Here is a 17,641-nt window from a genome sequence, read left to right on the forward strand (position 1 = left end):
AGTCTGTCAGACAACCGCACGACCACCACAAAAGGCCAAGGCCAAGCTGAGAACGATCATCTACAGCGACAGGGCCTACATCATAGGCCTGTGCGCCATTAATCACGTTCTGGTCGTGCGGTCATGGCTCATCAACCAGACTGGGGTTCCTGTCTCCTTAGAACTGAAGGATACAGAGGTACGAGCCCATAGAACAGATCCTGTTCAAGTAAGGTCGTGCTCATTTCCCAAATCTACCAGGTTAAATACCTATAGTGTAAAGAATATGCTCTTCACAAAATGGACAATTGAGCACAGGCCATACTTAAACTAATATAAGAACGTCCAAATCAACAAGACCTCTTAACCCATTGAAATCAGCTTACAAAAAAAGACAGTAAATCATCAAACTCCATATACAGTTTCCCCATTTCAGAAGAAAAGTGTCGTCACTTTATTTGCAAAGGCAAGAAACTTTTGATTTTACGTAACCTTAAAGGATGTGTTTCCAGAAACAAATTTGCATCACTCTAATTTATTTACCTGCACAGTGGTAGGTAAGTATATGGACAAAAAAAATGTTGTACAGAAATGGCCAACTGTTCCAAGGAAAGGGAACAATATAACCGTATAGAGCGAATGCAGGATATCAAGGAAACTATGTAAATCACAAGGAGCTACCGTACAGGCCTATGATCTTCTTACCAACGCTGCGCCCAAAGGCAATATGCTTTTCTGGCCATATCGGTGGGCAGAAAATAAGAATCTGTGTTTGCGATGATCTCTTTTGATGACTTCAGTAAAGTAGACAATTGAATAAGTTATCGTATAAATGCAAGACAATGGTGAGAAATCAGGTAAAACAAACTATAAGAATCTAGCACTACATCTCAAAATACCGTCTTTTTGAAACAAACTATAAGCTCGGTCTCCTAGTAATCAAAACATGTCTGTTTTAAAAACCTTCAGTCTCTTTACTAACAGATCAAGCTATAAGCTTAAACTTTGAAATTTTGGCTTAGAAGATTGGCAGGGGCAAATTATGACGTAGACTCCACCTCTATGAGAATGGATCTTAGGCGAGCGCCCTTCCAAAGTGCAATGGAAGTCACTAACCCAGGCCATGACCCTTCATGATCAGCCATTGACCCCGTCCAGGTAAGTATGGTTGCTAGTTGCGTTTCATGATTCTCTTATAGGCTTGTTTTCTTTATCTTTTCTTCTGTCTGACCGATTTTTTTTTTTGATAGAAAAATATTCACTTTTTTGAGTCTTAGTAAAATTACTTCAGTCACACAAACAACTAGATAAAGAAATATATGAAACAGTAACATAAAACAAACGAACACCTAGAAACTCAAACAAAGAAAAGAAGTCAGAAACATCCCAAATCAGTTCAAATAATTGATCACCATAATCCACCATATAATCCCACTTCACCCGAAACTTGTCTACGGCATGGCTCTCCAATTTCTTTCCACTCACTTCCTGCAACACTTTTAGCAAACCTTCCTCAACCTCTTTCTTGTCCACTAACTTCTGGTGTTTTTTTCTCTTATTATCATACCTCCCAGAATTGCATTTTTCCGCTTCCCAGGACTGCTGATGTTTTTTTCTCTTCTCATCGTACCTCCCAGAATTGCGTTTTTCCGCTTCCCAGGATTGCTTAATTGTTGTCACGATTCGAACCAAATCATCCACCATCCAACGTAGACGGTCAATCTTTTGAAACCGCAGCCCATCCACTTTACATTTTTCATCCATTGGCATGAGTTTTTTATGCAAATCCTCAAGGTGGAACACAAGAGCAGGATCTACAACCTGCACTTTTTCTTGCAGAGCTTGTTCAATCAGAAATTTCTCAGGCTCAGTAGTTAAGTGTTCATAACCTGGCAAATCTTTAATTTCGGGTACCCGCTCAACAAGTTTCTTAACAAGACTCTGCAACTTATCTTGATATTTCATCCGCAATTGTCGAGACTCTTCCACAGAAATATGGTACCTCCTTTCTCTCCATCTAGCAGCATGTTGGTGTACTTTCTACGAGCACTATTTAGATCCTCAGTGTTATCCCACCCAGACTCTTTTACAAGTTCCAGGATGTCTTCTGGGACCTCGAGACTTGAACCACTAATACAACGACGACGAGGGTCTAGGTCTCCTGCGTATTCTTGTCCAAAAGTAGAAGATCTACTGCTTGTTGCTTCAGTCATGGTGCTGAGATCAATAAATTAAATCCAAAAATCAATTCTCTCTAGCCTTCCTCTTCTTTAGGGAAAACCCTAATCAATCCTCTCTAGACTTCTTCTTCTTCTTTAGGGAAAACCTAAATCAATTCTCTCTATCCTTCAGCGAAAGTAATTTCCAAGCAGTAGAAAACTCGGTGGGTTGATTGAGAACTAATGTTTCAGCCTTTTTTATATATAGCCATAGTTTCTATTGAGGAAGAGGAGACAGCGGGAAAAAAAAAAAGGTTCCGTGAATTCGGTAAGGCTGACTGACCACCAGAAACTTCTTCTAGATCATCTCTTTATTAAGATTTTATTATTAAGAAGAAGATGCGGTGGTTGTGTCCAGGTCATTCGTGTTCGTCAGATTCGGCGATCCGGGGGCCTCACCAGTGTGGTTCTATTACTACTTTGGTTGGACCATGCAGCCTTATAACCGGGAAAAATTTTGTTTGGTCCTTTTTTAGGTGGGCCCATGTCTGTTTAGTCTTTTGGTCAAACGCCTTTACTGCTTGGTCCATAATTTAAAAAAAATACCAAACAGACAATAATACCCTTACCTTAACTGTTACCGTCTTCAACCCACGATCTCCTAAAAACGCGTCAACTGTCTCTCTCCTTTTTTTCAGTTTCATTTTTAGAGAACCACAACTTCTTCGTCTTCTTCACTCCAAAACCCAGAGAACGAACATCATCAAAACCAACAATCCACCAAAATCGGTCGAAATCATTTCAACTTTCGCAAATCAAAATCAAAACAGTCTTCAAAATCAGAAAACCAAACCCAGAAAATCAAAAAACTCTAGAAAAATTGAAGAAATCAAAACCCTAAAATGGGTAAATCGAAGAGGAAAGTAGTAGTAGATATATCCTCAGACGAAGAAGTTGAACAAAGAGATAGCCAATTAGTTGTTTTTGACGGAGATATTCAAGAAGAAGAAGAACCAGTGACAAAGAAATCAACAGTAAAGAAAGCAGCGAAAGGTAAAAACACTAATTCGAAGTTGATTTTTGATTTGTTTGTTGTTGAACTGAGCATGTATTCCAATTTTTCTGCTGTCTGCATGTTTCTCCTTTGGTGTTTGCCGGACTTCATTTCTAGAATGAAGTATAGAAAAATTGCGCTAAGTCCATGCTTCTCCTTTGGTGTTTGACGGACTTCATTTCTAGAATGAAGTATAGAAAAATTGCGCTAAGTCCATGCTTCTCCTTTGGTGTTTGCCGGACTTCATTTCTAGAATGAAGTCTAGAAAAATTGTACTGAGTCCATGTTTCTCCTTTGGTGTTTGCCGGACTTCATTTCTGTAATGAAGTCTAGAAAAATTGTACCGAGTCCATGTTTCTCCTTTGGTGTTTGTCGGACTTCATTTTTATAATGAAGTCTAGAAAAATTGTACTGAGTCCATGTTTCTCCTTTGGTGTTTTCCGGACTTCATTTCTATAATGAAGCCTAGAAAAATTGTACTGAGTCCATGTTTCTCCTTTGGTGTTTGCCGGACTTCATTTCTAGAATGAAGCCTAGAAAAACTGTATTGAGTCCATGTTTCTCCTTTGGTGTTTGCCGAACTTCATTTCTAGAATGAAGCCTAGAAAAATTGTACTGAGTCCATGTTTCTCCTTTGGTGTTTTCCGGAATTCATTTCTAGAATGAAGCCTAGAAAAATTGTACTGAGTCCATGTTTCTCCTTTGTTGTTTGCTGGACTTCATTTCTAGAATGAAGCCTAGAAAAATTTTACTGAGTCCATGTTTCTCCTTTGGTGTTTGCCGGACTTCATTTATAGAATGAAGTCTAGAAAAATTGTACTGAGTCCATGTTTCTCCTTTGGTGTTTGCCGGACTTCATTTCTAGAATGAAGTCTAGAAAAATTGTACTGAGTCCATGTTTCTCCTTTGATGTTTGCTGGACTTCATTTCTAGAATGAAGTCTAGAAAAATTGTGCTAAGTCCATGTTTCTCCTTTGGTGTTTGCTTGACTTCATTTCTAGAATGAAGTCTAGAAAAATTGCGCTAAGTCCATGTTTCTCATTTGATGTTTGCTGGACTTCATTTCTAGAATGAAGTCTAGAAAAATTGCGCTTCAAGATTTTACAGTTCATTATCTACATTCTTATACTTGTATATTCTACCTAGATTTTGTACAAAAATGAAGTAACCCGGTGTTGACATTATCTAGATTCATTCTTGTGTTGGTTCTTCTTTGAAAGCCTCATTTTATTGAATGGACTTCGAAATGCTTGAGAGTTCACCAAGTAGAATGAACTGAAGTATTGGTCCTTCTCAAGCCACACTTTATCTTCTTTTATAAGCTACTATTTAAAAAAATGTAACCATTAATCTTCTTTTCTTTTTTCTTTAAAAAAATTGTAGATAAGAAGATAAAGTGTAGCTTTGCTGGAGCCATTGCTCTTGCTGCTAAGATTAAAGCTCTTCCAAAACACGAGGCTTTGAATGAAGAACAGGGAGATGCTTTGTATAGGAGTCCGTTGAGGAGTGTATCCAAAGTATTTCTGGAAGGGGAGATTGTTGCTACTGAATGGATTAAGTCAATACATGTTGTCCAAGTTATCTGCGATGCATATCAGTTCACTCCTGAAACAAATGACTATACGTTCGTTTTCAAAGTAGGGGAAGAAACATATGTGCTAAGATCATCACCTGAAAAGTTGTCGTTAGTGTTTGGAATACCACGTATTCCTGGAGTTGGAATAGAAGAATCTTTCTTGGACACTAGAAACGTAGCTAACTACACTACTGGAAGGTTCTATCGAACCTACGAATTTGTTCCACCTAAAAAAACTTTCTGATATAAAGAACACAAAATTGAAAGAAAAAAATCATTGAGTTGATTAGGAATAGAGGATCTACTGAAGATCTTGTAACCATGTTTGAGATCTTTCTATTGTCTACAATTTTTCTTACTACTGGTGATGGAGGTTCCATCCACACCAAGTACCTAGCCTGCCTAGAGGCAATAGATAGAGTATCTATGCCGCATCTCATACACAAGAATTTGATGGAAAGCTTGAGAAGAGGTTCTTCTGAAGGGTGTTACCTTTACTTGTTGGTGAGATGAAATACTGTTCATTTTTTCATTTTGAGTTTTGATGTTGAAATGAATTGTTGCTGATAACTGACCAGTATAATTCTTCTCTTTTACAACCTTTGTTTGCTGATCATTCAAAGAAATTAAAACCCAAGTGGCAGGTGAAGAAAATAGTAGACTACCGTCCAAGATTTGCAAGGTGGAATATCGATACCATTTGCAAACACTTAACGTCTAAGATGAATGTAGATGATTTTGGAGAGGTAAAAATCTAGTACCATTATATTTTATTCAATTTCATATAATGAACTATGCTGATTAAGATAAAACTGGGAATTCATTCCACAAAATGAACTCTGACTGTTAATGTCAAATCATTTGATGTTCTGGTTCATTCTCCTTGTATTATAATGGATACCTACAAGGAATGTTTAATGAGTGTGTTCATTGTGTGTAATGAAATCAATTTTTTTTTGTGTGTGTGAAGCTGTCGGATATGTTCTTGGAAGAATATACCGATGTTGAAAACAAGCTCCTGCAAAAGCAAAAAGCCAAGACAAAGGCTGAATTGCTTGAGGAAGAATTCAGTCAAATGAATGCCCAAATAGAACATATGAAAGCTACACATGTTCAAGAAATAGAGGACCTGAGAGGTAAACATGCTCAAGAGATACAACAGTTGACAAAAAAGCATACTAAGGAGATGTTGGATCTTTTGTTAAGGCAGGAAGACCTTGACAAATCACTTGCAGAAGCCACAACTTTGAAGACACTCTTTGATAGAAAGATGGAATGCCTTGAAATATACTTGGCTTCAAAGCAACCTGAAGTTGATGCATTGCTAGGTCAAGGAGGTAATGTGGCGAAATTCATGGCAGACCAAGCATCAGAGTACATGCGTACTAAACTTTTCACTGATGAGCATAAGGCTGCTAAAGATATGCAATCAGATGCTGTTGTGGATGAGGTCGTGGAAGCTGGTGTTGGAAATATGAATGATGATGTTGGAATTGCAAACCCAGATGCTGCTGTGGATGATGGAATGCAAGCAGTACCAGATGTTGTAAATGAAGCTGCTCGAGGTTCTGATCATCTCTTTCCCGCCTTATCTGTTGAAGATCCTTCTGTAGAAGTTGATGCAAGTAATATTTAGAAAAATCTCCTTGATGAGATGACTTAAGTAGAGCTTCCTTCAATTCCAAACAACACCGCATCTCCTTTGAGTTTTGATCAATGTGTGAACCTGGGTAAGAATTCTAAATTTTTTTCTTCCTTCTGCAAATATTTTAGTTTTACTTTTCAAGCAGAGGTTGGAGTTCATTCTCATGGATGAACTCTGGATACAGTATAGAAGTTGGACTTCATTCTGGAAATGAACTCTGACTTTTCAAGCAGAGGTTGGAGTTCATTCTCATGGATGAACTCTGGCTACAAATATAGAAGTTGGAGTTCATTCTTCTGAATGAAGGTGTATACCATGTTTGATGTTTGATGAATAATACCATGTTTGCTGGACTTCATTTCTAGAATGAAGTTAGTAGATCTATATGATGATATTGTAGAATGAAGTTAGATATATTTATGAAGGTGTATACCATGTTTGATGTTTGATGAATAATACCATGTTTGCTGGACTTCATTTCTAGAATGAAGTCTAGAAAAATTGTACTGAAAATTATTGTTTGGGTTCATTCTTCTGAATGAAGGTGTGTACCGTGTTCTATGAGTTCCTTCTTTATAATGAAGGTGTATACCAAGTTACCTCTTTGATGTTTGTTGGACTTCATTTCTAGAATGAAGTCTAGAAAAATTGTAAAGAGCTCATTCCTATAGTGAACCATGTTTCTCCTTTGATGTTTGCTGGACTTCATTTTATAGAATGAAGTTAGTAGATCTATATGATGATGTTGTATAATGAAGTTAGGTATATTTATGAGTTCATTCTTTAGAATGAAGGTATATATTTGTTTGATTTATGCTTCTTGAATTATTTGTAACAGCAAGTGACACAGATGATATATTAGATAGAGAGGAGCATGTGAGTCTGCAATTTATTGATGACAAGAATGAGAAGAATGAGGATTTGAATGATGAAAAAGATGACACCGTCATCAAAGCTACACTAAAGGCGATCAATAATGATTGTAGTCCTCCTAGTTTGTCGATTGGGATGACACAGTACCAGCCCACCACTGTGTCACAAGAAGCAACTGGAGTGGTTACTAGGTCAAAGAAAGCAAAGACAACTGCCGCAGATGTGGAAACAGTTTCGCAAATAGTTGTAGAACTGAATAAAATAGGCCTTGGTTCATCGACGGAGCAGACTCAGAAGACACCTGTGAAAGTAGTACCGGAAGAAACTAGTAGAATGGATACTAGATCAAACAAACCAGTGAAACCAATAGGGGATGAATTCATATCGGGATCAGATTACAGTTTAAAGAAAACAAGATTCATACTGATGTTGAACAAAGAAAAGAAGGTAGTGACAAAGGTACCACCTCAAGTTGATAGAAATAAAGAAGTGAAGAAGAAGAATGTACCACAGGCGCAGCAAGAGATAAAGAAGAACCCTGTTGGTAAGAGGAAAAGAGGATCCGAGCCTGCAAATGTTCAGGGAGCAACACCACAGGCGCAACAAGAACATCGGATTCAAGAAGCAGCAGAACAGGCTCCTCGAAGAGTAAGACAAGAAATCAAGCCAAATCTACCAGAACTGAGAGGATCTCCTTTGTACCACAGATTTGATAATGCTGCGCTGGCGGTATTTGGTGATTTCTTCGGCAAAGATATGACTATGTATGTTTCTATTCCTAACTCTTTATATGTTTCTCTTCAATAATTCTTTTTTGGTATAAACTTTTGACAGTTCATTTTTTTTTTGCAGTCAAGCAGCTTGGAAAGCATAGAATCACAAGCAAATTCCAATTTCAGTTCAAGGGAGTGAAATTGTTTCTCTGTTGTTCAATGATTACTTGGATACCACCTTGCTGGATTACTATATATACAGAAAGTATAAAGCTGCAAACAACGATAGAATGCTCAATGATAGCGAGGACAGTGATACTCGAAGAAAGTATATCAACTTCGAGATTATGAATTCAACAGCATTCGTAAGTGTGTTTCTTCCTATCCATTGATAAAAAGTGAACTGTTTGCTTGCAGTTTGTCTGATTTAGAGAAAAATGCATGCCTATGAAGGTTATTTTGATTTTTATCTATTTGAACTGTATAATCCAGCATGCATAGAATGAGAACTGCTTATCTAATTCATTTCTCTTTTTGTTTTTCAGACATTTTTTGCATGGCACAATGAACTTAAGAGAACAGGAAAAGTTGATCATTTTATAAAAAGCATGCCTGAAAAAACCGAAAAGATGCTCACTCCTATGAATACTGACCCACACACTGGTAATGCAAAATCAAAAGGGTCACTAGGTGAACATTGGCATCTGCTGGTTCATGCATACTAATCCATCATTAATACAGGACAAGTAGCTTTGTTGTGGTTCCCAATCTTCTAACAATTTGAGCACTTCATAGGCGTCCTCTCCTTCTCATAAGCACCACGGGTGCGCTTATTTTGTGGTATTTATGGAGGTGGCCTTGGAATAACAGGTAGGACTCTCTCTTCAGGTTCATACGCTTCTGGCCTGTCGTAATTGGGAATGGGTCGAATTGTAGGAGCATACGTATGGCGAAAATGATTCAAACCAAAGTAAGGCTGAACAAACCTCAACATCTCAATACCACTCATAGTAATAGTAGCAGTGGCGTGAGCACAGGGGAAACCAAACACTTTCCATCTCTGGCAAGTGCACGTCATATGCATCATATCAACAACATGAGAGCTAGGAGAGTGAACCTCATATATACCATTACCTGACTCCGTAACACTCCATGGACACCCTATATCGACATGTGACTTGAGTAGAGATTTATAGATGGGAGTCAAACTATCACTATAATTTCTACCGAGCTCACGCCTTTCTGCACTCATCCTCATAATCTTTATCCTAATCTCATCAACAATAGCAGCTGGAGGCAGATCCCTTTCAGGAAGAATCCAGTTATTGAAAGACTCTGCAATAGTTGACGAGTGTGTCCCATACCTTCATCCTACGAAGAAAGAATTTGCCCAATGCTTGGGATCGATATTTCTGATGTACTTGGCAACCCAACCACATCCTATGATACACATCTCATTTAAAGCAGTATGAAGCTTTATGGAACAAATCTTGAACTTGTTTATACTTCTCATGTGATTTCTTGATGGGAAGGTTATTCTTCAAATGATGGAAACAGTAACTATGATAAGAGTTGGGAAAATACTTGGGAATACTTTGCTTCAGCCCTTCATGACGATCAGTGATAAAGGTGATATGACGAGAGTCTACACAATGCTGCAAGTTCTCTATAAACCACTCCACCCTTCAATGTATTTTCCAGGAACTAAAGCATACGCAAAAGGAAAAAATCCTACAGAATGAAAAGAACACAAAAAAGAACTAAAAGTGTCAGTTCATTAAAAAATATCTATAACAAAAATGAAAGTTTCATTCTTAAAATGAAGTCCACTCTGTAGCATGAACTGTATATCCAAAAAATCTATAACTTTTCTACACTTCATTCCAAAAAATGAAGTCCATTCTGTAACATGAACTGTAGAATAATCAATATATATAACTTTTCTACACTTCATTCCAACAATGAAGTCCATTCTATAACATGAACTAAGACCTTCTTCTTCAAAAAATAACAAAGTAAAACATAAAAAAAGCAGCAGGAGTTCATTCCCCGCTTATGAACAACTAAAAAACTTAACAAAAAATAAGAGTTCATTCTTAAAATGAAGACCTTCTTAATAAAATAACAAAAGTAAAACTGATAGAAATTACTTTCTTCTTGAACATAAAATGAGTTCATCCTAAAAAATGAAAAGCCTTAACAGAGAAACTTCATTCATTCACATTGCTCTTAAAAATCAAACAACAAACTAATATGAGTTATTCAGAAAAGAAAGAAAATTTACCTTGGTTTCCATTCACACCAGTGGAAGCCATCACTGTTCCCTTGAATCTCCCATTGAGAAATGTTGCATCACAGTAAAGCATAGGGCGAATGAACCGGTATCCTTCCATACAGGCAACAAAACATATGAAAAGCCTCTGAAAACGTTTAGTCTCTTTATCATACTCAAACTTAATATAACTGCCAGGATTGGTAGCCTTTATTGCTTCAACATACCAAATAAGATCTGTATAACTTTTTACATCATCGCCGTATATCTCTGCCTTAGATGCTTCCTTCCCTTTATAAGCATGATGGTATTTTATGTCAATTCCATAACAACTCTTCACCTGAGCAACCATATCATTAGGCTTTATCGACGGATTTGACTGTATTTGATCCTTGAATAGATGCTTAATCAATTTCTTCTTCACAGGTGGGTCCTTCAGCTTATAAGCACCACCACATTTATGCTCCCCATTGAATTCCTACCACACTTGCCTGTGAACCTGAGTTTGCCATTCTTAACCTTTGCAACTGTATAACCAGACTTGCTGCAGTATTTGCTGACATCTAAGCGAACCTCATCAACACCACCATGAAAAACTTGACCAACACCTTTAAAAATATCTTCCCAACCTTCGGATAAAAGAGGTTTCAATTTCTCATGACCTTCCGTCAGGTATTTAATCTTTGAAGTCTTAGTTAACCCAGTGCATGATTCATCGTCACTGAGCGACTGCGTGGAAATACCAGACGAAGAGCTAGAAGCAACACCATGACAAGCCTCCTCAACAAACAGATCAAAACTTGACAATTCCCTTGAACAAGTAACAACAATTAGACCTTAAAGAGAATAATCACAATTAATGAGAGCTTTATCACAATGACTAATAAATCTTATGCTCCAAGGAGTCAAGTTTCTCCAATAATCACAAACAGATATTTTAAAGTCATGAATCATAGTATCTAAAGAAACTTTCAACGGAATACCATCCCCTTTGTAGTACACAACAGCATAACAACTGGATAGGGCCATACTGAACCTGAAAAATGAACACACACACACAAAATAGTTCATTATTGGAATGAAGCTGAAACAAAATAGCTTCATTCAATAACATTCTAACAAAATAAAGAGTTCATTCCATGAATGAAGCCTTAAACAGAATGATCTCATTCATTAACATCCTAACAGATAAACAGAGCAGCAACAATACTTCTTCCATGACAAAAAAAGAAAAGTTCATTCCCGGAATGAAGCCTTAATAGAATGACTTCATTCGTTAATATCCTAACAGTACTTCTTCCATGACAAAAGAAGAGTTCATTCTCGAAATGAAGCCTTAACAAAATAAAGATTCTTAACAGAACAACACTAATAGATTCTTCCTTAAAAAAAATAAAGAATTCATTCCAAGAAATGAAGCATTAACAGAATAAATATTCTTAACAGAACAACACTAATAGATTCTTCTTTAAACAAAATAAGGAGTTCATTCCAAGAAATGAAGCCTTAACAGAATGACTTCATTTCGTTAACATCTTAAAAAAGATAAAAAAACAAAGCACCAACATTACTTATTCCATGGTAAAAGAAGAGTTCATTCTTGGAATGAAGCCGTAACGCTATTAATAGCTTCTTCCTTAACAAAATAAAGAGTTCATTCTAACAAATGAAGCCTTAACAAAACGACTTCATTCATTCTAATCAAAGAAAAACTTAGCTGATCTATAATTCAAGGAAAGGATTAGCGTGAAAACTCACCAGCAACAAGAAGAATTCAAAATCAAAACTCCAAAAAAACACCGATCTACGAATCTGTAATTCCAAAAAATCAACTCTAACTAAATCAATCTTCACTTCAAAAAGTCTTGAATCAAATCTTCAAAAAAACCTCTAATCAAATCTTCTGTAATCAAAATCTCGAATCAAATTCGCTCCAAATCAAAACACCGTAATCAAATTCACTCTGTAATCAAATCAATCTTCATAACCAAGTCAATTTGTTGTAAATCGAATCGATCTTGGTATCAAAAACGAAATCGAGGAAGATTTCGTAAACCCTAGAAAAAAGAATCTGCAGCAAAAGAAGAAAAACGAGATCGGAGTAGGAGAGAGAAAATTTTCTTGAACCTGAAATTTATTGTTGATGTTTCTTGTTTATATATGTCGGTAAAAGGACCAAACAATAAAATTTTGGACCAAAAGATAATTTTTGCACGTGCAGGGGTGTTTTGGTAACAGAAAAAGAATATTCCTTGTGGGTGGACAAAACCCTAGGACCAAACTATAATTTTCAGGACCAAACTATAGTTTATATTGCCAAAATGGACCAAACAGACAATTGACTAGGTCAAATGGACTAGACTCTCTCTAATATATTATTCCTAGGACTATATGGTATTTCCTTGCTTATAATCTCCTTCTAACCAACACTGAGCCCAAAAGAATGTGTTTTGGGCTCCTGACCATATCTGTGGGCACAAAATCAGAATCGATGTTTGAGATGATTTCTATTAACTGGTGAAATTGAATAAGTTACTATATGAATGGCGCAATGTTAACAGTCGCACAACACTTGGTAGTCAAATAATTGTATATGATATAGGCCTAAGTATTGAATAGCCTGCTTCTGAAAGTGCTGCAGGAGATCATACATAAATAGTCGTGGTAACAGTCAAATCAGATGGAAAATTAGTGTTTGTATCTTATATTAGTATATGACCCGTGCCGTAACGGTCCGAAAATTGACAAATTGTGAGGTAGAAATCTGTAACTTTTCTTAGGACATAAGGAACACCCACCAAATTTATTCTTATTAATAATATGGTGTGTATTAATAATACAGAGATAATAAACGGTTACATACAATAGCATTTTGCATACTAAAAGTCTCATTTCTCGGTATTCTTTTTATTTGGATACCTTTTATCCACAGAGCTGGTGCTTAAACATCACATAGTCAATCTTCGAGTTTTACAAAATCATTCACAGAACATTATTGTGGATAAGCAGAATAATTAACTCAACCCTTTGCTAATTCACATCCATCCCTCAGACAAAATTATATTATAATCATGAAAGCAATTATTGTTAATCCTGATGGTTTCTATGGTCACAAGTAAGAAAAATTGTATGTTATGTTCAAGTAAAATGTGAAGTCTTCTTTTGGCCTGTACCACACTACATCTGTATGAGTACCAAATAGTAATCTTTCTTGTCTACAACTTGTAAATTCGGGACCAATACTAATAAAATGTTTTATTCTAAGTCTAATGTGTGCTAAGAAATGAATGAAATTTATACAATTCAACATTCTAAGTCTAATGTGTGCCATGAATCCAGATCTAGCCATGAATCAAATTACATTTTCGTTCATACGTATTCTTTTCAAATTCAATTTTCAATTCTATATGAATTGACTTACCAATCTGTAAAAATATAGAACTGCGCAAACGAATTAGTAAATTTCATTATGTGTCACAAAACTGTGCTTGTGACAGGTTACCCTGAGCCACCAAGTCATTGCACAAATCCTTGAATTAGTCAACTTTGTTTGCTCAAATCTGGTATCACTGGGATTTTCTAGACTTTGAGCCACCGGAAAACAAATGGCATGCGCAAACTATGTCGGCGGCAATTAAGGTGGAGAAGCAACAATCAAATTGGTGGCCATCATAGTTTTTTGAAACAAAGGCTCTTCAAGAAAATGCATTCTTGAAGATCATGAACTTGCGGCACGGGCTTTGGATTGTTTTTGTTATTGTGGAATGTTATCTTCTTAATGTCTTTGATGTACGTCCTATTACCTCGTAAATAGTAGGAACTTGTGTCAATATATATATTCCCCAATGTTGATGGCTTTTACATTAGTCGGATTTAGTGTTTGGGATCCCTTCAAAAAAATGCAAACTATTTCACATTTAATCTAGCAAGTCTGTCACAATTGGATGTTCTTTCCTCCTTATGTTGTTTTTGGCTTGAATATACATTGCCCAGTTATTTGTGTTAGAAGAACTTATTTTCAAACATGGCCTGCTTAGGTATTCTTTCACTCAGTGGCGGAGCCAGAATATTTTGGTTGGGGGGACAAATTGGAATAACGAACAAAAACAACGCTACAAAAATAGGCGGTCGTAGGCCGCTCAAATTTTTTTTGATGTTTTTTTGGCACAAAAGTTAAAAAATGCTTTATTTTTGTTGTATTTTTATTATGTTAAGAAATTTTATACCGTTCAAACCTCTTACCAGCACATTTTTAGACGATTTACAAAAATTTCAGTAGGATTTGTTATAATCTTGACCTATTATGTCAATTATATTGTATTTAAGGGGGACAAGTACCTAATAATCCTAAAACCCCATTGATGAAAATGTAACTTTGAGATTCTAGGGAGGACAACTGTCCCAAGGTTCGAAAAACGGGTCACGGCCCAGGTCACAGGTACTAGGCGTGACCGTTATAACGTGTTTTGACGGGTGTGAGCACGTTTTGGGTCAAAAACGCGTTATATAGGAATAAAACGCGTTTTTTTGACGTTTTTTTAAAATAACGGGTGTGATAACGGTTAAATAAGAAAAATAAATAATTTGTGATCTGAATTTCCTATGTAACGGTAATTACAGCTGTGAAAACGGTTACAACGGGTCTAAATAACGTTGTTACTACGTTTTTTCATTTTTTTTGGTTTAATTTATTTATTTGATTTTTTATTTATTTGTTTATGGGTTTTTAACATACAAATTTATGGATATCTAGTAAAATTCACAACCCTAAGTCTATGACTTATAACAATGCATTGTAGTTATCGTCTACCGACAATATTTATACACGCATACTATCACTATCCACTTGATATGTTCAAGTTGTCACTCGAATAGTTCAATGTATTCCCCAATATTTCAATAATGCATATTCGATTCAAAAGCAGTCAAAACTTTGTTGTCAAATAATACTCCTAGGCTCTTAGGTACTTGCTACAAGACTAACCAACAAGGAATGCAACAGGAAGAGAGTCAGAGACTAGCTAGAGAAAAAGAGAGTGAGAGAGGGAATTCAGGGAGTCGATTTATCTTTTTCTTTTGCATTTGGAGGTGTGTATAGTATATCATACATGTGGTCTGTACTTTAGAGTTCAGACTCAAAAGTTAAAGAAATAAAACAAAAAAAAAGTAAAAAGAGTAGTTGGTTTCATGATCAAAGACATAGCTAGCCTGTGCTTATATATGCATGCAACGAGATTCCAAATGTTTCAAGAATATTTCGATTTGCTAGCTATTATGTCTTCTTGCCCAAAGGAATGCTTTAAAAGGACAAGAAGAGAACTGAAATGAAATCAATACCTCTGGTTCTCTGGTTCTCTGCTTCTTGCTCAAAGGAATGCTTTACATTTTGAATTTCTCAAATACAAGTTTAAGAGGTAATATTAATTATTTTTTGTAGATTTTTCATTCAATTAGAGATATAATTTATTAATACGTTATTAATTTATTTATTATCGTTTTTTTCTTTCATGATGTTAGAGTAGTGAATATAGATGTTTGAGAAATATCGATGTTTTTTTCTTTCATGATGTTTGAGAAATATTTAAGAAATGTTAAGTGAAGAAATGTTTCATTCTATTAACGTATATTTACTTAATAAATGTTTCATTTTTATCTAAGAAATGTTTTAAGAAGTATAGATTTTTTGTTCATTTTATTATAATTTATTTAAGAAATGTTTTAATAAATGTTAATATTCATAATTAAATAGTCCATCAACTTGAATCAGTTGGCACGTAAAAAATCATTGTTTCTTTATAAAAAAAATGGCATGATGAATTGATATATGTCACTTATTTCTATGTGAAATTTCCTACTTACAGAATATTATGGAAGGATCAACATCTGCAAAACGAGATGTTTTTCATGCATATTGTACTGTAATGAGTGATGGTAAAAAGTTGAAGTGTAATTTTTGTGAAAAAGAAGTGTCTGCGGGAATTTCGCGTTTCAAAATGCATTTGGCACAACAAAGAGGTACAATTACTCCCTGCATGCATGTGCCACCTGAGATTAAAAATTTAGCAAAAGTATGGGTGCAAGACAGAAACAAAGCAAAACGGCAACGAGTACCAGAAACTGAATATGAAGATACAGAAATTCAAGATATGTATGAAAATGAACCGTGGAACCCTGTGCATGATATAGATGAAGAAGAACAAGCGCCGGTAAACAAAAGAAAATGGGGGTTATCGAAGTTGAAGAACCTTTTTGGACGAAAAAGTAAGAATACTAATGCCGGAGAAGGTACAACAGCGTCCACAGGCCTCTATGGACATACCTAGTTCTTGCTAGATTCAGACAACATTCTGGGGGACGCAATCTATTGCGCCCTGGCTTAACAAGGTTTGCGACAAATTTTATCGCAATCAAAAGTATCATTGATCAACGTAATGCAATCGAGAGTCTTTTTGTAGACCAAGAATTTGTGAACTCGCCAGAAGGAAAAACTCGTACGGCTAAAGATGTGAAAAACATTATTTTGAATGAGATGTTTTGGCACACATGCCAAAATGCATGCATGATGGTTGGTCCTTTATTGAAAATGATCCGTTTCTTGGATTCAGATAAACCTACCATGGGTTATTTGTTTCATGCACTTGCTACATGTGTGGAAACTATAGAAAGGGGTTTGGGTAAAACTCGAAATAATTCTATTGTAGGTGTGATTAACCGACGATGGAAAGATCAGTTGAGTTCTCCTCTTCATGCTGCAGCGCATTTTCTGAATCCAATTATATCTACAACCCACAGCCAATCTCATCAACAATGAAATTTCTCAGCCCCAAATTTGTCTCAGTGAAGTTATATCAAAAATGATTAGTAGCCCTCAAGAACAAGCGACATGCATGCTAGAGGTGTGAATTTTTATTAACAATTATTTCGTAATTATATGAATTTCTATTCACAGTTTTTGATATTTTTAGGCGGGAAGAATGCAAATGATGCAAGGCCAATTTGCATCACCATCAGCAAGATTGGCTGCTCTGCAAGGTGATCCTGTAAGCTGGTGGTTGTCATACGGTGCTCAGTTTCCATCACTCCAGAGGATCGCGGTAAAGATACTAAGCCAGACAAACACATCGTCTGGATCCGAGAGGAATTGGAGTGTGTTTGAAAGAATTCACACCAAACTACGCAACCGTTTAGTTTCGTCAAGAATAAACGATTTGGTATATGTTCAGTACAATTTAAGATTGGAGCAGCAAAGAGTTCAAGGTAAAGCAAAGCGACATAACATCGATGTCCACGATGTTCATAGCCTGCTGACAGATGAAAATATGCTTGATTGGATAGCAGGGGATGATGAAACACCAGTTTTACCTCAGGAA

The 17,641-nt window shown here is 36.1% G+C and overlaps 1 non-coding gene and 1 pseudogene across 1 annotated transcript; both read right to left on the reverse strand.

Moving 5' to 3' along the window:
• LOC113325640 lies at positions 1-218 on the reverse strand. The gene has a single exon (XR_003348096.1). It is a non-coding gene; the product is annotated as a small nucleolar RNA U3 (small nucleolar RNA).
• Positions 219-1,013: 795 nt separating this feature from the next.
• Positions 1,014-1,145, reverse strand: LOC113325553 (annotated as a pseudogene).
• Between the last annotated feature and the right edge of the window lie 16,496 nt (positions 1,146-17,641).

This window comes from Papaver somniferum, chromosome 11 (genome assembly GCF_003573695.1).
Source record: "Papaver somniferum cultivar HN1 chromosome 11, ASM357369v1, whole genome shotgun sequence".
Taxonomy (NCBI): Eukaryota; Viridiplantae; Streptophyta; class Magnoliopsida; order Ranunculales; family Papaveraceae; genus Papaver; species Papaver somniferum.